A 20,272-nucleotide genomic window follows, 5' to 3' on the forward strand; every position below is an offset into this window, starting at 1 on the left:
TTGTGACAGCGTGAAGGTTTAGCAAAATCCTGATCGCCTGTGCATCTTTGTTCAATCATGAGAGATTTTTCGGCAAGTTTCTTGGAAACAGCAAAGCATTGTAAAGTATTGTGTATATATATATATATATATATATATATATATATATATATATATATATATATATATATATATATATATATATATATATATATATATATATATGTATTCTATGAAAATCCCTGTCACAGTACGTCGTATTTTGTCTCTGCGTTTCTGAGTCTGCAAATATACTGTCTACATAACCTGCGTTTATTTGTATAAGTCAATATCATTTTAACGAACACTGGGTCCTATGCAAATTTGTCAAAAGACGACGGGTTTTCTGAGTAAAACTATTTATTTCAGAAGTTATTTCCCGAAGTACATGAATCTCACTCAACTTATTTTCAGCCCTATAAGACCGTAACACTTTTTAATACAGGTGTCAAGGAAGCAAGACATTTTTCGATAATATATCCCTAGAATCTATTATTATTATATTGTTTGTTTATTTGTATGGTGTTTTTACGTTGCATGGAACCAGTGGTTATTCAGCAACGGGACCAACGGCTTTACGTGACTTCCGAACCACGTCGAGAGTGAACTTCTATCAACAGAAATACATATCCCTAACACCTCAATGGATTGCCCGAAAATCGAACTCGCGGTCACCGAGGTGGCAGGTCAAGACCATACCAATCACGCCACTGAGGCGCTATGTTATTATTATTATTATAATCCATAAATTGAGGCATTTATAATCTGCAGCTTTATGAAGCAGGTATCACTTATAAATTGTCTTAAAGGTGAATTTATAATCTTCTCATGGTCAGTTTTTGCAAAATTTTATTTCCACATAATAATCAAAGTAATTTGAATAACCATTGCCTTACTGTTGTGCAGTATTGTTGCTAAGCAAAAAGTAAAACATTATTAGTGTAATTTACAATAACGATTGTTTTCGAATAAACAGAAAAGTTTGACGTACAGAAATAATCTATATAAGTCTTCCTGATCATACAAGTTAACATGAAATCCATTAAAACTAATTACAGTATATATATATATATATATATATATATATATATATATATATATATATATATATATATATTATTGCAAGCAGACAATATACCGGAGACGACTTGCAATTTGCAATTCTGTATCCTCATTTCTAAACCGGTTCCCAAGGTCGTGCATTTTTCTTAACAAAAGACATTTTCTTTGATGTATTCTTCACAAACCAACTAAGTCTCTCTCTCTCTCTCTCTCTCTCTCTCTCTCTCTCTCTCTCTCTCTCTCTCTCTCTCCTCGCTCTCTCTCTCTTTGACGAGTTTCTTTTCTTATAATTCACAATGGGCAGAGGGACTAAAATTTGGTAGCATTTTGAGGTAAATATAATGCCTTGAATGTAATAACGGTCGCAGAATTGTTGTTTTATGATTAGTTAAATCATACACCAGCTTTCTTCGGTTTTTACCTCGTGAATATTTACCGTACATATTTTCGTCCATGTAAGACGTACTAGATTTTCATAAGTATCGCCTTGAGCTTACGTAGCCTTGCATTACCCTGAACACCGAAACAGGCCAGATTGTCTTCGTGGCGATCTGGAACTCCAACGTCCCTTGACTTCTACTATTCCCCTCCAGCCACTCTGAAATCCTGGACTTGCTTCTGTTCTCGCTGACTCCTATAAACTTCCATGTTTTTTATGAGGCGTCTTGTGGCTTCCTTTCTTTCGTCCGCTTGTTCTTCTTTGTCCCTAAAATCGGCTAAAATTGGACGAGGAATATATGATGCCTGCAATGTATAATGAGTGTCAGATGTAGCGTCGCTAAATCATGTACGACTAAGTTTCCGTGAGAGAGCTTGTGCTCAATGAATTTTTATATATATGCACTTCTATACGAGTATCCTAAAAAAAAAAATATTTGGTCTCACAATGTACATAAATATGTGGCCATGGATATGACTGGTCGTATTTTTAGTGAATAAGCATTAATAGTCCTGTACAATTATTTTTCTAATATGGGTAAACATTTGCATATTTAAATGCATTAAAACTAGATAACTGCGTCAATGCATAAGAATATGCAAGTACGTAGCTTTGCTCAACGACGAAGACGCATGAAACATTATGAGGAAACGGCGCTGAAGCAAATGTATATATCTTTCCCCGTCCTCTCGATTTGAAGAAGGAATGAACATGTAATTCATAATGACGGTAAAATTTTAGACTTGAACACCGGGTCGAGTTGATTAGGGAGTGTGTGCGTATTTGTTTGAGGTTAGTACGTGTCCCACCTCTACCTGTGACTGCTGCCGGGAGGATGAGGGTGGTCGGTGGCAACATATTAAGAAATTACTACTTGGAATTGGAGGAAAAACTTGGATGTGACCGATCGGCCACACGCAAACGGTAGTACCCCTTCTCTCTCTCTCTCTCTCTCTCTCCTCTCTCTCTCTCTCTCTCTCTCTCTCATTTTTGTTCCTCGTCTGTTCTTCTGCATCATATGAATGAATGATTTCCAACGCTCTTTATGACTTTAGTATCTACGGCTCTAGACTATTACTAGATTTCCATTTAAATGCACAGGCAACACATTTTTTTTTCTTTGACTTTTTGTCTTTCTGCAACAGCTCTCTCTCTCTCTCTCTCTCTCTCTCTCTCTCTCTCTCTCTCTCTCTCTCTGTGTGAGATGTTAGATAAGAATTCCACTTTGGATCCTAAGAATCAGCAAAAGAAAAAAAACTCGAAATATTAATAAAAACGTCGTCTGTGGCTTATTTTTTTTTAGAATGATTCATTACATCAACAACTACACATAAACCAGTACACGTTGTTACAATTAAAGAAAATTATGCTTAACGAACACGTCGCATACCAATTGCAATGCGATACATACGAATTACCGCCACTAAAGCTCACTAACCAAGTATTTTTACTTAGCTATAGCAATTATAAGATAACACGTGACAGATGGCGTACGCGCTCTCGTGTGCACGTAACTCTAAGATGGGTTCTTCGATTCTTCTTTATCATTGTGTAAATTGACCGATTTGTTTTATATCAAACTGACGTCACAGCAGGAAAGGTTACCGACTCTCAGAAAAGTGGAAGGGATTACTTTATAGAGCTTCTCCCAAAGTACACCTCAAAGTAGATTTCTGATTATCAAATACATATTTTACTACATGTCGACTTAATCCCAAGTTGGGGTCGCCGATTTTACCCGGTTTTTCCCCGTGTTCATAAAAACATGATATATTTAGAAGGCAAAAAGGGGCATAGGTAGCTCTTCCCTTTTGTCGAGATCAACCTTGGAAACTCTTAACGAGAGAGAGAGAGAGAGAGAGAGAGAGAGAGAGAGAGAGAGAGAGAGAGAGAGAGAGAGAGTAGCTAAGCTCTTCAAAATATCCTGCAGGATTGGGCACATTTCAAAGTGAAAACTGGTTAGTTTTAGAGGTCTTCGAGTCGACGCAAAACTTTTATTTGAAACAGACAGCAAAAAAAAAAAAAGGGCAAGGAAACGCTGAGGAAAGGCGAGAGTTCCAAGCTCAAGAAGCACACGTCCTGATGAAATTATCCTTTGTGCGCTTTTACATATCAGAGAATGATAGCGATCGGAAGTCTTGGGGCGGCTCGTATACTGAGTGATGATTCAAGCGATCCCTATGCACTTCGACGGGGCAAGAGGGGCGAGAGGAACCCCGTGTTTACCTAAGATAGTTGGGGGCTACACCCTTGTTACGCCAGAAGCCACTGAGGATCCTGAAAGCATTCCGCTTTTATTTACATCTCGGTCGAATAAATGTTACAAAGCATCTGAAAATAGGGAGCCGAAACTGCTGCTTTTATTTGTTTTTAGGATTGCGCGAGTTACAGGGTCTCAGTATCCCGTGTATTTTCACCTTAGATATACGGAAATATTACATATTTAAAAAAAAAAAGCTCGATTAAAATAACTAGACCTTCAATTACTTCAGGTACACAAAACAAAGGACTGTTTGCTACATATCTGTATTTTTATGGTACGTCTTGGTCCTGGAGAATTGTATATTAATAACAATCGTGCGCGCAAGCGTTTAATAAAAGAAAATTATATATTATATATATATATATCTATATATATATATATATATATATATATATATATATACACACACACATATATATAGTGTGTGTAGGAGTAACCTGTTAAACACGAGAAAAAGATAAATGTTTGTTGAAAAAAAGGCAGCGGTATGGGTGAGTTATGTCACCTTGGCTGTTTAATATCTTTACAGATGGAGCATTGCAAATAGTTACAAAAGAGGTCAGCAGATGTAAGCGCAAAGCTGTCGTGTAGCAAGATGGGCGAAAAGATATGTAGAACAGCTGATGTTTGCAGATGACTTAATACCGATTGGGAAAAGTGTAGAGAAACTGAGAAGTTTGAGAAAGTTCGAAAGCATTTGGAAGGGAGTAAACATGAGCAAGTGTAAAGTTCTGAAGGTAAATGGAAACCGAAAAAAAAACGGAGCAATGAACGTTAGTATGGACGATGCAAGAATGGAAACAGTAATTCATCTAAGTATTTAGGATTCAATATTTCTGATAAATGGGAGAGGAGTAGAGTTACAAAAAAGGTGAAACAAAAAGGTTAGTAGGATGTGCGAAAAATGTAAAGAACAAGACGAACAGTGAAAAGTGTAACAATAATGTTTTAAAGCAGTTTTTGCGGTAACAAATGAACCGAAATGCGAGTGACAAGAGAGGTTACCATATGTGAACGGATGGATCAGAGTGATTTGAGACGGATCGCTATGTGGAAAGAATGGAGGATGATAGGCTGATGAAGGAAGCATACAACTGAAGCAGCAAGAGTGCATACAAGATGTGAATAGCGGCGTGCGTTTCAGGGGAGCCTGATGCTTTTGTTAATAAGCTTCTCTGTAGGTGGATAAAACAGTTAGTGTTGAGGATATTTTCTAGGGCTAAAAGGCCTCATTAACGATTCAGCAGTTTTGAAAATCAATGAGTCCATAACGCATCGCCTTTACTGTTGTAACGATCCAGTTCCCGATTACGAGGAAATAGCTTATGTTAAAATATAAATATAAATTTAAATATGGGCGTGTTTATGAGTGTGTATATTTGTCTTGATTTAATAATATCTAACAGATTTTCAGCGCGACCACACTTCCAACATAATGCAAACCTCTTAACTACACATACCTCAAGGAATGAGAGCCAAGACTGGGAATTCTCTTTCATTTGGCAGTTATTGCCATCAAACTTAACAATACTACATGCCTCTCTCTCAACAATTTTGTTTCTTTATTCAAGAATGCCTGGGATAGTAACGGAGATCCCATTTATCATTAAACAATTGCTTTTGATTTTGTAACATTCAATCTTATTACCGATGACACACATATATACTTATTATATCACAATAATAAATAAATAAATAAATCAATAATAAATAATAAATAAAATAAATAAAATATATATATATATATATACTATATATATATATATATATAAACACACACACACACACACACACACACATATATATATATACTATATATATATATATATATATATATATATATATTTGTATACACAAAGAAAATCAAGGCCGAACAAAAATCACCTAATTAATTTCTCAAGCAAATTAAAATTTTAGTGACATTTTTGTACCAAAGACGCATTGTTGAGGGTTACATAGTACACGCTTCGTTATCCTAACACTATCCAGAGAGAGAGAGAGAGAGAGAGAGAGAGAGAGAGAGAGAGAGAGAGAGAGAGAGAGAATCATTACCATAGTTACTCTGCACAAACTCTTAGGGAAAAAGCCAAAAGTTCACGAACTCTGTCTTGTACATGTATAGGAAACTTCATCAGAACAGAATCCACAACTGTCACAAGCAGAAGGAACAGAGATAAAAATGATTATATAACATGTACAACTACTAAAATATTTGATCAAAAATACATAAATGAATAAAAATGAAATGGTCCTGAATGAACCGTGAAGGCAGGGAGTGTAAATCAAAACCACAAGGGCCCCGAGTGACAAAGGCTACGGAACAGATCCAATTCGACAACATTAGCTCCAGGCTTACCATCCGGAGTAACATTGCTAAATAAGGCGCCTGAGATAACCCATCAGCCGCAAGTAGTAGGTGCACAGATACGTAAAATCAATTAAGGTAAGGAGGACGGGAGAATGAGCTTAGTTTAAAACTGTTTATGCGTGAGAGAGGAGGACCTATTTTATCACAAAAAGATAGTTCTATATTTCCTTTCAGGGAGGGGGAAAGAATCTATATCTTAATGCATTAGAAGAGATAAAAAAAAAGAGGGGAAGAATAAGTGAGAGAGAGACCCGAAGGGAGAGTAAGACCAGGGGAGACCTTGTCTCCTAGAGAGAAAAGAAAGAGAGAGAGAGAGAGAGAGAGAGAGAGAGAGAGAGAGAGAGAGAGAGAGAGAAGAAGAAGAAGAAATATTACGAGTCGCTTTCTGCCACGCATTAGGACAACCATGAAAAGGCATTAGATGCGACCACCTGTACGATTATATTCCGACGTAGAAAGGATGTCATATACACACGCTGGCACTGGTGCATATCTAAAGGCCCATATGCCTGACTTTCCACTTTATTTTCTTCCGTTTTTTTGGCTTCCTACTCACAAAAGGATTATAGCATGAAAAAAATATGGTGGTCGGAAGGTTGTGGTCAAACAGAACTCGTCGGGCAGTCATATCAGCCCGACAGCTAAAAAGAAAAATGTTCCTTGTGGTGATTTGTTTATGTCTGTCAGTTTCATATTAGTGCACGGAGATTGCGAAGTAAAAACTCATATAAATGAGACTCGTTTTCGTGAATAAAAGTAACAAATGGGTTCTCTAATTCTTACATGATGTAAAAACGAACGTGGGTTTGCTCCTTTTAATTTCCTCAATTATATTTTTCTCACTTCTCCACTATTCTAAACAACATTGCTGCGGCCCCGCCCACACACACACACACACACACATACACACAAAGCCTTTGAAATGGGCGATGAGCTCTCTGCAGTCACACTTTTGAGCCAAAACGTCAACAGCAGACGAGTGACTTGTAATACGTAATAAAGGAAGCCACATTCTTTGTAACTAAAAGGATCAGTGTTTATGAATACATTCCTTGATATATTGTGAATAAATATCTCTTGTTTTCATGAATGAACCTGCTGTTTTACGATATGGAACTTAATAGTGACGCGTACATACTTAGGTGTACGTTGGTACAAGTAAAATAATTTGTTTTTCACTGATACATAATTCAAAATGGTTTATTAATGCTGATATTTTGCATTAAGTAAATTACCTGAACATTTTGATATTAATGCCAAGTTCAGAGGCCAATGGAGCTCCTTCCCTGAAATAAAGAATGTCTTGTTCACGACATATCTAAAATGTTTGAAATGTGCTAGATATATGAAACAGGAAAAAAATAGCACTAACTGTTTAAAACCTGCTGGTACTCTTCGATGTCCAACACACATGGGGAATGTTGAAAGTTTGTTTTTTATAGAATCATAAACCTTGCCGTTAAGTAAATGCTATCTGCTACTTATCGGTAATCGGCAGTTAAACGTGAAATGAAACTTCAAACCTGCTGCGACATCTCCGTAAAATTTTAGTAAGGGGTTTTTCGCCATTTTATAGGTCAGCTGCTATTTTGCTCATTTTTCCTCTTATCTACAGACTGCGATGTAAAATGTATGGTGCAGTCAGTGATCGTTCATTTACGCACTGCATTGTTTTAGTTATACAAAAGTGTCGTTGCTGTTGCTAATGCATTTCTTTACGCAGACTGCTAATACTTTGAAAAGGCTGCTGGGGCAGGGAACCAACATGCATCAACAACAGAGCTATAGATAAGAAAACGAAAGATGGAAAAGATGATAAAGAGAGAGGGTTAAAATAAAGAAATTTGCAAAAATCAAGGAAAACTTTACAGACTCACACAGCGTACGGCAGATAGCAGCAAACGGTAACAGCCAGCCGGTGCTTATACAAAATACAACAGAGAAACACACACGGTTCCAAAAAGGTTATGATAATTCTCGTTATTCTTAATATTCATAATGATCTTACAATAACAGCAAGCCAACGGGGCGACATTAACTGAATGGGAGGGGAAATGTGTATGTGGTGATTTGATATATTAAGTCGTAGCCAAGGCTGAGGTCAGCATGAGACCAGCAACCTACCATACCCATATATATATATATTATATAGATATATATATATATATATTATATATATATATATATATATATATATATATATATAATTATTTATCACATTATTGCACCTATTACTTGCAAAACAATTCATCCTTCTGAATAACCACCCATCAGCCAACCCCGAACTCCCACCCCCACCATCCCACCTCCACCTCGGACCTCGGAAAAAAAACTAAAAAAAGGAATGGGTAGACGAATCAAAACTCCAAAATCCGAATAAAGGAAGATTAAAAAGCCACACATTACCTGATCTCCCTAATGCTCACCTGTCAGTCTGTTGTGAGGAATAATGGGGGATGGGTTGGAGGAGTAGGGGGTGGGGGGGGAGAGAGATGGGTAGTGGCAGGAGGAAGAAAAAGGGAGGAACAGCTACAGAAGCCTCCTCCCTCACGTTGGGTGGTTCCACCTGAGGCGGGATTAAGGTGTTTGGCCTCCGTCAGGAAGGCGAGATGTGCCCTCAGCATCCAAAGACAAGGCGTGTGGAAGATGCTCATGGCTGGAGGGCCTTGGCTGCTATTATTTTCTGTCATTCCAGATTTGGCTCACAGTCTGAGGAGATGAGACTCCGCTGCCTACGAGCGAATTCGAGTTCAACGGTGCGTATTTTTCTCAGTAATTTTTATGCTGCTTCTTATCATTGCTCGCGTATTTATTTACACATGTCTATTACTATTTTTTATGTTTTACAATTTCACATGATAAATAGGAAACCACATCCAAAAGATTAATGAATACACATGAAAACAAAACCAAACAGATAAAAAGGCAAACATGAATAAAAACAGCGGAAAAAGAGAACAAAATAAATTAAATGCAATCATTACATTTACTCACGACTTTCTGTTAAAAGTACGAACAGGAATATGACGAAATGAAGTTTCTCATAAATCAACATTTTACATCATACTTTTTATCATTTAACTTCTCAGATGAATTTGCCTCATTTTTCAATTTCTTTATTCAGCTATTAAACTGTAAAAAAGCCGTCTCATTCACACGTGTTTAAGTGAGTTAGTATCACTACACGAGCAAAAAAGTCAACTTCATTCAGACAATGCGCAGCAAACTCAAACTGACATTCATGTCTGAGAATGATATTCAACTAACAGCTGGACCACAGATACCTGATAACTTCTACGTGTTTATTTGCAGATGAATTATTTGCTTATCCATTGATCTGTTTAATCTTGATTCTCTTGAGTATTTCACTATACTCCACTTCGATGGTTTGTGATTTTTTTTCTCATATGGGATTCCCTTCTAGAGATTCTTGTTCATGCATTTTTACTTGTGTCATGTAAGTATATCCATATTACTATCACTAATTATTAATATATTAATAATAACAGTTGTTACAATGATAAAAATTCTATGTAAGTCGTAATTATGTTACAGCGTTTTTATATGCCTCTTACAGTGCAAAAATGCTTAAACTTTTTCTGTCCATCATAACGCAATCAGCATTCTAGAGAGAGAGAGAGAGAGAGAGAGCAGAATTCCCAACATTAGCAGCAAATGACATAAAACGCCGAGTGACTCGGCTGAATTTCGTCTTTTTTTTTTTACTGCTCTTAAAACTCCATCTTCAGAATATAATAACATCTCTTCGGAATAAATAACATCATCAAGGTAAAAATATTTCTATACCTCTTCTAAAATCTGCCCTCTGTCACAAGAGGATAATCATCTCCTCTCACTTCTTCAGCAGTAAGTGATAAAAAAAAAATATCTTTATTCAATATACCTTGTAATCTTGGGCACCTATGCTGACCCAATCCGTTACGCTTAGTGCACAGCTGCGGGTTTACCTCCACACCTTTCCCATATGGCCACTTTCATAATTATACTTTTGCCTTCGCTACCTTTCCAGTCATATACGCTACTCTTTTTTTCTCTCTCACCTTTTGAAACATTTCCTACACCTCTTTCTAAGATTCTATTACCAATTACAAAACCTGCTAACAGGAAACATACTCTGCTGCATACATTCATGGATATATGTGTAAATATGCAACATTTTTGTTCATTGTTCTTTTATGCAATTCGTTTAACTTGCCAGTATCTGAGGCAGTAAAACAGGTCTTTGTACGATTTTGAAATTTGTCAAAAATTTACCATTAAATAATTACTTAACCAGTTTACCATTCAATATTAAAACAGATTCATTACATTCAGTTCAATATGCCAAGTTAGGTGAATGTAAATACTTCCTAATAGTAACAATTTTATTTGTGATTCTTCTGTGGAAGTAATCTCAAGTTTCTGAGGGATTTGTGACAAGTCTGATTAAATTGAACAGTTTTTCAATATCAGCTGATCGAACCATAATTATTAAAATATGAAGACTTATCGCAAGCAAAGAAACAAATAGCTGATGAATGGCCAGGTTTAATTAAATACCAGTGAAGATAAAGGATCCCCACCCACCCTCTCTCTCTCTCTCTCTCTCTCTCTCTCTCCTCTCTCTCTCTCTCTCTCTCTCTCTCTCTCTCTCTCTCTCTCTCTCTCTCTCTCTGACTACTTATTTATTGCCATGTTGTGACCGAGACGTTTATATATAAATCTCTTTGTATGAAAACTTAAGTTAGCGTAAGTTACAAGGGGCGTGTAAATCACGTTGCAATGATCACATATCTCTCTCTCTCTCTCTCTCTCTCTCTCTCTCTCTCTCTCTCTCTCTCTCTCACACACAGCACAAACACTCTCACAGTGTACACACTGCATACTTGCATACATGGAGTTACAGCCATGAATACGAACGAGCATGGCTGTCACAACATAAATACCTAATGTGAATATTTAACAAAAGAATAAAAAACAAACATATTAGAGCATGATCACAGACAGTCAAAATAAACTATGAGATACATTTTTACGCTGTTAACTGATACCTATTAATTTTAAGCAGTAACAATAAGTAAATTCACCGTGTGTTTACGTATTTATATTGTTTAATTATTTATATTTTTATAAACAAACAATGATTAGAAGCACTGTATATCGAGACTATTTTTAGTGCTTTAAATAACGATAGCCGTCGTCCAGCGCGTTGCCTGATACTCTCACTAGGGGCGCTTATGTAAGTATGCAGAAAATGGAGGTATTCCGTTAGACATTCGGGAAACTACGTAATGTCGCTATGGTTGAGACTTTCCGTCTAGATCTTCTCCCATATTATGATATATATATATATATCTATATATATATATATATATATAATCTATATTAATAATTGGTTTTAACAAATTAATGGCCTTATGTAGACACCTAATTCTTTAACAACAAATCTTACATAAGAAATGCACTTTTATAAAGCAGAATAAAAAGCCAACGTACAAGCTACGAGACAGAGAGATGGAGAGCAGCGAATGAAGTTTATTGAATCCAGATGAGAAACAAGACGGGCTAAACCAGGAGAGAGAGAGAGAGAGAGAGAGAGAGAGAGAGAGAGAGAGAGAGAGAGAGAGAGATTAATGAGATCTAGCTGGGTGGTGGAGCCCAAGATGAAGATATTAATAGACAGCTGACTTTGAGAGATGCTCTGAAGTCAAGTGCGGTCTATTCAACAACTCACAAGTAGTGCTGAAATGCGCCGCATTTCGTTGACTCATCTTCATCTGATGTACCAAAAGAACCCGACATTAGTTGTATATCATCCCCTCTCATTTATTCACAAGGCGTCTAACCCTCAAATCGCAATGTCTGCTTCGTTAAATTACTATTATCATTATTATCACTGCCTTAACGACTACTGATCTGCAAAGCATGTACCAGCAAAACAGACGGCCAAAGCAAATATGAAAATAAATTAACAAGCAATTATTTTTTACAGGGGAAAAGAACAGTATAAATCAGACATCCTGGAAAATGGCCTCTCAAATGATGAGGATGAACATCCCCAATATTGCAAAAAAGCCATCCAAAGTTTTAACGTCCATGGAGTGAAAGAATGGGCTGAATTACGACGTGGCACCTCATTGTAAAAACAAAAGGTCTGTAAGTTTAAACTCATTTTTTTATTATTATTATTTACGTTACTTTCGTTGAGAGATTCAAAATTATTTTACCCAGCTGTATACTTCGACGGTAGGAGTCATTGAGAATTTGAGAATTGGAAAAAAAATTGATAATTATGAGGAATATAGTCAAGTTCAATGACATCTTTCCCAAACCGTGCTCCTTATGAAAAGTCTAGACACGTTAGTTGAGCTTGTTAGCTCACAGTAATTATCTGCAATATAAATATGAAACAAATACCATCTTTTGTTAGCTTTCTTGTCCAATTTATGACAAAGACTGAACAAATACGTTAAATATCCGTGGCGGGTACTTATCATATTAAGGTTAGGGAGGGGGATGGCATTTAATGGAAAGAACGTTTTCTTGCAACAAGTTAATTACATATTAAGCCGCAAGAAAATGAGAACATATAAATATTCCCTCCAACGAATCACAATAGGACAATAAATTCAAAACTGGGGTTGTTGAAGGGGTTACATCAAACAGACCTAACCAGTGAGTTCCGTCTTTCTTTGCCTTGAGAACTTTGCTGCCTTGACAATGTGCATAACTTGAGTAAGATTTAACCACAGCGAAGATACATCGCCATTTACCTTTGTCACAGAGAACGAGGAGGAGAGGGAATGGCATTATGTGCCGTGACAAAACCAAACGTAAATTTTGTAGTTACAACAACCATAAATCACGCAAAACGCCATGAAAACCAAATTATACCTTTCTGCAGAAGACAGAATGACAGTCAGCCAGCCTCTACCGACTGACCTTTATCCTTGTATGCAAAGGAAGTCGACGGGATTCAGAAACATAACCACGCGCAGGCCACAGGATATTAATCTTCCAGGTGTGACTGCAATACCCAACGAAGCTTAGGAGGCTGATTGGGATGCCTACCTCGTCTCGTCAGGTCGCCTCTACCCTGTGGTCATTTGTGGTATCTTCAGGCATCCTGTTGTTCCTTATTGCAAAATACCTCACAAATAACCTATGCACGGGGTGCTATGGGGTTTTGGGTTCTTGGTCTATGCCTTTAAAACGAAGGTACAAATAGTGTTTTTTTATATTAATTTCTGTAAACATTATTATTAAAAATGAGAATACTATCTTACGGAATATCTCAAAACTATAATATTGCCTAACAAGAACCTTATTTGGAATAAAGGCCTGACTTGAGAGAAGATAGCAAAACAGAATACAATTATATATAAATAATAATAAATGACAGTTAACAAAACCACCAAAAGTTATAAAGGAATATTTTCTAGCATGACTATTTTCCACTAGTCTTATGCGCCTACGTCAGCTACAACAAAATATTGCTTTAAAATCCTATTTCCTATGTTCAGCATCACCGGACAAAAAAATAAAGTATAACAATCAACAATGATTGGCTGTTTTTGTATGTATAAAGATTTTTTCCTAAACCTCATTTTCCTAAGGACTTGCATTTTTCTTTCTAAAATGACCTCGGGCTCGACAAAGCTCTGCATTTTTTTCTCGCCTTTGAAAAGGTTGGGTGACATTTTCCGAAACTCGGGAAGTTCTATACGAACAGATTGAGAGAATTTGGAAGCAGGTCACGCCCATTCTGTAGACCGGAAGTGAAAGGATATCAAAAGGGGGAAGGGCGGAGGGAAGGGCGTGAACGAAACTGAAAAACAGTATGAGATCGAGAGCAGTGAATGCGAATTAGCCATACTACTTTTGTCCAGAAAAATGTCTTAGAGGCTAAAAAGTTATTTTTAAAAACTTTACGTCATAAGTAAATCACTGAAAAAGCATAAGTACAGTATATAGTAATAATAATAATAATATAATAATAATAATAATAATAATAATAATAATAACTTCATATGCAGGAAGTGCAATATGAAAAACGAGACCATAAACCCCATAGCAAGCGAATGTCCGGCACTTGCACAGAACCGGTACAAAAAGAGGCATGATTCAGTGGCAAAACCCCTCTACTGGAGCCTGTGCAAGAAACATCAGCTACCTTGCAGTAATAAGTGGTACGAGCACCAACCTGAAGGAGTGATAGAAAACGATCAGGCAAAGATCCTCTGGGACTATGGTAAAGAAAACAGTTAAGGAGATAAGTGCAAATAGACAGACGTGACGTTGATTGACAAAATCGAGAAGAAAGTATCACTCATTGGTGTTGCAATACCATGGGACACTAGAATTGAAGGGAAAGAAAAGGAAAAAAATGGATAAGTATCAATAACTGAAAATAGAAATAAGAAGGATATGGGATATGCTAGTGGAAACTGAACTCATAATTAATCACAGGAACACTAACAGGAACACTAGGCACGATCTCTAGATCCCTGAAAAGGAATCTGGAAAAACTAGAGGCTGAAGTAGCTCCAGGACTCGTGCAGAAGAGTGTGCTCCTAGAAACAGAGCACATAGTAAGAGAAGTGATAGACTCCTAAGGAGGCAGGATGCAACCCGGAACCCCAACTACAAATACCACCCAGTCGAATTGAAGCACTGTGATAGTAGACTAAATAATAATAATAATAATAATTTTAAATGACAAAACCAACAGACATTACTGTGAATTTACTTTTCTTTTATTGACTCATGTGATTATGAGTTTTCGTTGAACAATAATAATAATAATAATAATAATAATAATAATAATAATAATAAAATAATAATAATGCACACATCAACGAGTTTTATAGTGTTCGTGAGAAATCGTCGTTAACAAACTGAACGTAATCATCTGCACGAGAAATGCGATGATGTAATGAAGAAATACATTTAGATAATACTACTGCACCTGTTACCATATCATATAACTCACACGAAGACTAAAAGCCAACAGACAAGACGTGAAAAAAGTCTTTATTGCCCTGCGGCAACTGAGAGATACACGAGGATTATCCTAACTATATCATATGGGATACAAAACCATTCCATATTTCGAAAGTATAAACTGTTCCAAGTAAAATTGATTACCGCACAGTCCTACAAATTACTGATCCTTCTAGTATGAGCGTTTATGACGAAGCTATGGAAAGCACTTAGAATCCGTGGATGAAATCCGGATAAATTCCTCATCGACAAAACTTTTAAGAACCAGTACTCTTGTCGGTGGATATATACGTTATTTACCCAGATCTCGTGTGCTTTAGCATCCAAGTCATGGAAGATCAATTTACAACGGCTAGTTAGTTTTTTTTTTTTTATTAGCGATTTTGCGATTTATAGGACAGTTTTAATGAAAACTTAGTCACTACAAATGACTGCAAGGATTTTACCTTTATAAAGGGTATAATGCGCAAATTACACATGCCTTTCCAAACTTGAGAACACCAGAACACTATAGAAAGCAGGCAATGTCAAACAAACCCCCAAAACCAGACGTCACGTGCACATAACATATACGAAAAAAAAAAAAAAAAAAAGAAAAAAAAAAAAAAAAAAAAAAAAAAAACAAAAAAAAAAAAAAAAAAAAAAAACGGGGGGGGGGGGGGGGGGCAAACAATAAATTCTCTACAAACCCTCCCAAAACACAAGCTATATTTGCAGACTCCAAGAAAGGTGCGAAATATTCATGAAACCTGGTCCAATGATATGACCATCAAATGTAGGTGTAGATTCGTGGTAGCGTGTGGAAAGGGCACATTCCCAGGATTCCTATGAGATTCCAGGGGAATGAGGGGTCACAGAAAGTCAGAACGAGAGCACCACAGAACTGACGCATGAGCAGACATGATAGGGGCAGGGTCCTTATTTTCTGGAGAAAAGGGGTTTGTGGTCTTTGTTATGAAACTGAAGAATTCCTACAGACAAGACTGGTTTCCGAATTAAGGTGAATTTAAAATGGTCTTCCTAAGTGTACAAACTGAGAAGTCTGTAACCTCACTACTTTATGCATGATTAAATTTACAACAGAAAAAAAATCTGACGTTTTCTTCTATTATAATCACATCCACAAAATTGTCTTGATCAAACAACTTTTCATGACCATCCTTACATCTCTGGACATGTAAAGAATACACCTCCTGTGGCAATCATGATAATTAACAAAAAGTTAAGCATCAACAACTTTTGAATACCGTTCAAAGTATTTTTCGGTTCATCAGATGAGTTAAAAAAAATGGGTTTCATTTATGAAGTCTTGTTTATATAAATGAGCTATGCAGTACATTATCTTATCTCCTTTCTACGCTTGAAGACCATGCCACGCGAGTATCTAAACGCCACACTGCGCCAAGTGGTCATTGATAAGACTGAATCAGATCGGTGTCATGTGGGCATGCTTTTGACACTTTTTTTTTCTCTCTTTTTTTTTAAACATTACCGTCTAACTTTGCAACACGTGGCCAATCTATGTAGGAAAATTGCATACAATAACGGCTGTTAACACTCGTATGACACTGCCTTAGCAAAAACGGCAGCTTTAATAATTTTGCAGCAGTATTGGTAGCCAGCAGCGCAAACCTCGACTCAAGACGTTTCTATGATGGCAGAAAGGTCGCTCATGTGACACCGGCGTTAACTCAGTGGGGTAGGATTTTCAAGCACTCACTCTCTCTAGAAGGCTAATCCTCCTGGATGTCACAACAAACAAAAGCTAATGCGTCCTGAAGGACCGAATCCTGCCCCCGCCCCCCCTCGTCAACATTCTTCGCGTAACGAGAGAACCGTAATCTCACAATCGTATCTGCAGCGAAATCCGACTCTCTAATCTCTCAATATATTCCGTCGCCTTGTGTTGCTTGCCTTCAGTTTAGCTCAGCTACAAAGAATGCTGCTCTTTCTCTCTCTTAAGTGCTCTTTGTGATCATCGGCCTGATACAGCTGCTTCTGAAGAAGCTGTGTGATGTGATATCTCGATTAAGAGGAGGAAAAAAAAACTTGGTGATTTCCATTTCAAGTTTAGCTTTCATCTTTTTTTTTTAAACTAATAAAGCTGGTGTGGTGAGATATCTTATGTAGAAGTTAACTATTGTTTTTAATTTCGCGTTAAATGTTTAATTTGTTTTCAGGCTGAAGATTGGATCATTTGACACATCTGCTTTAAAGAAGAATCCAAAATTATCCATTTTTTTTTTTTAGCGATTTTAAGCGAGCGAAAGAGAGAGGCTATTTTCCGGTTATTTGCCTTTAGCTTAACTGTTTTTATTCCTGAAACCAAAGAGAGCGTAACACACACACATACAACCCCACCCCCCCCAAAATAAAAAAAAAACGTGCGTCCACTTTCTTGTAATTTACACAAATTTTTAATGTTTCAAATCCAGATGTGATAACTACTTTATACGAATTCAAAATAACAAAATATGCATAGACACAAAGGTGGAAAAGTGGAAAAGTGTAGTGTATGACAGGCTATAAAAAAAAAAATACTTTCGCAATATATCCAAACAGACACACCAGCTAAGTGAACCGAACTCTTGAGGAACAAAAAAGAAAGAAAAAAAAAAAAAAGTCGTGTTACACACAAGCTCTAATTAGTGAATGTTAACGAATTTCAATCTGATTACCATGGAAGAAGCGACATCCAGGAGATTTGTTGAACTCCACCGTCGCCAGATTAGACTTGCTTCCGAAAAGAGAATGTGCAGAATCATCAAAATATTTCGCAACTCGTTAGGGTAGATTAACATAAAAAAAAGGTTTCTACACTGACGCATTCATGTTTGTTGCCTTCATAATACTATACCAGTAGCTAAAAACATAATTTTGGCATACGTCTGAAACTCGGTATGTATTTCAGCTTATACAAACCTTCGTTCAGAACAAACATATAATACTGCAATCGGCACCAAAAACTTGGCCTGAGACCGGTTGTCAACATCGAAAAAAAATGAAGTTAATGATTTCATTTCGTTCAATTTCGAAATACGACGCTTTTTCCTCAAGTACTTCGGGCATATACATCGTTTGAAATACGATTATTTTTCATTCAATCACAAATAAAAATGTACTGTAGTTGTCCGGTTTCAATTTTAATATAAAAATTGATGTATGTGAAATCTGATGGTCTTGTTTTGTCCGAGTATCTTGGTAAACTAATTACATTATTAAATTTGTTCTTATATTTCTATGTAAAACCTTGGACCCATTTTGTAGCCTTAGATAGGGCTACAAAATTTGGGTCATGGGCTGAAACAAGTGGAATGGAGTGGAGCTTGGATTTCAGGCTCAACTCCCAGCACTGGAACGGAAGAGAGAGAGAGAGAGAGAGAGAGAGAGAGAGAGAGAGAGAGAGAGAGAGAGTTTTAGTGCCATGGTCTGAACAAAATTTACTTTAATTTACATAGGAATGTTCCAAGAAAGTATTGCCATTTTAGTGATCCCATCCTGTTTTCATTAATGCTTACGCATTTCCCCTTGTAAAGATCACGCCCCTCGCCCCATTCCAAAACCAAACCTGAATCTCATTTTGCAAAAGGGCCCTCCATGTCACCTTCGTTGAAACTGATCTATTGGTTTTGAAGAAGTTGGAAATGTGAACAGGTTACGACAGAGGTACATACATACAAGCATAAATACAGGCAAGGTTGGTTCAAGTGTGATGATTAGCTAACGCAAACATGACGCGTTATACTCACAATCTCACAATTAAGTTTAAAGTCTTTGTGTTCTTTGGTACTGTCATGCTTGAATATACTAGATACTGCCATGATGTTTTATTGTATTGATGCAGAGGCTCCTAATATTCCAATACTCATATACTCATGCTTATACAAGTGTCTGTTTATTTGTACAAGAGCGTTCGAAATGGTTTGCGCTTATTTTTATAATCAGGATGTTTGTTTGTGCTAGTTTTGACTGATGACAAAATACGGTACTCTGTGGATGACCTTTTTTTTTCTTTTTTTTTTTTTTTGTCTGAGCAAGCACTGCATAGGAGTTTCGACTTAAAGGCCTGCGATCCTATCTCAGAGACGAGAATAATTTTGCAACATAAAAGGCTTGATATTACATTACAAATTATACCTCGAAATCAGTGGAGGAAAATATAATTATTCGCAAGACAGAGATGGAGGAAGGTCACAAAATAATTAACGAGAAGAAAAACCTTTAATTGGAAGTGAAAAGTGAAAATAGTAGGGGACCCTGCTGACTTTTTTATGACCACTTGCAGCTATTTATGTTTAAATAATTTATTGGAACACCTTTAATTTAAAATTTTCCTTAACATTCTAAGATCAAGTATTTCTTGACATTAGAAATAATTTACGTTTGACCATTATGCATCAAAACTACTTGAAAAGTGAAAACTAATCATGTCTAGAAAGCAGACCCCCACTTTTATTTTTCTGCTAGGCCTTTCTTCCTTTCCTTCTCTCTCTCCCCTCCTCTCTCTTTTATGCCTCCTTCTTCCATCTCTTTTAGTTCCACGTTCCTTGCTCTCGCTCTCGGTAGCTTTCATTTGCTCATTCCTACCTCTTCTCCCCCTTTTGCCTCTCTCTCTCTCTCTCTCTCTCTCTCTCTCTCTCTCTCTCTCTCCTCTATCTTTTTTTCATCCGCCCCCCGCCGCCGCTCTCTCTGGATGAACGACAGGCAACATCTGCGCCTGCGCAACAAATCCATTAATCTCACGGCTAATTCCTTCTCACTTCTGCATAAAGGTTCCTGGTTTCCATCCTGATAATGGCGTGACTTTCTGTCGAAATAGAAAAGATAAGGGCGGTGTCGCTTACACGTGGCTTGGAAAGAAGAAGAAAAAAAAATTAAGAAAATAAATAAATAAAAAATGAAATGTGAATATAAAAAGAGTTGTTTGTTGACACAATGGGTTTCTTGTTTGTTCTGTGACTCAGCCTCAGTGAATATTATCCGCCATCTTTTTTTTAATACGAAGGAGATTAGCTAAATTAGCTAACAGTCATGGTATGAAAATTGCCATGATTTAGCCATATATTTTGTATTTCATTTTTCGTCTGGATAGTTTAACCAAATCCCGAACGCGTTTCCT

General features: G+C 36.8%; 1 protein-coding gene across 14 annotated transcripts in view; it reads right to left on the reverse strand.

Annotated features, from left to right (window-relative positions):
• The window catches only part of LOC135210876 (collagen alpha-1(I) chain-like), an 891,724-nt gene that overhangs the window by 216,103 nt on the left and 655,349 nt on the right, over nt 1–20,272 (reverse strand). The window lies entirely within an intron of this gene.

This window comes from Macrobrachium nipponense, chromosome 4 (genome assembly GCF_015104395.2).
Source record: "Macrobrachium nipponense isolate FS-2020 chromosome 4, ASM1510439v2, whole genome shotgun sequence".
Lineage (NCBI taxonomy): Eukaryota > Metazoa > Arthropoda > Malacostraca > Decapoda > Palaemonidae > Macrobrachium > Macrobrachium nipponense.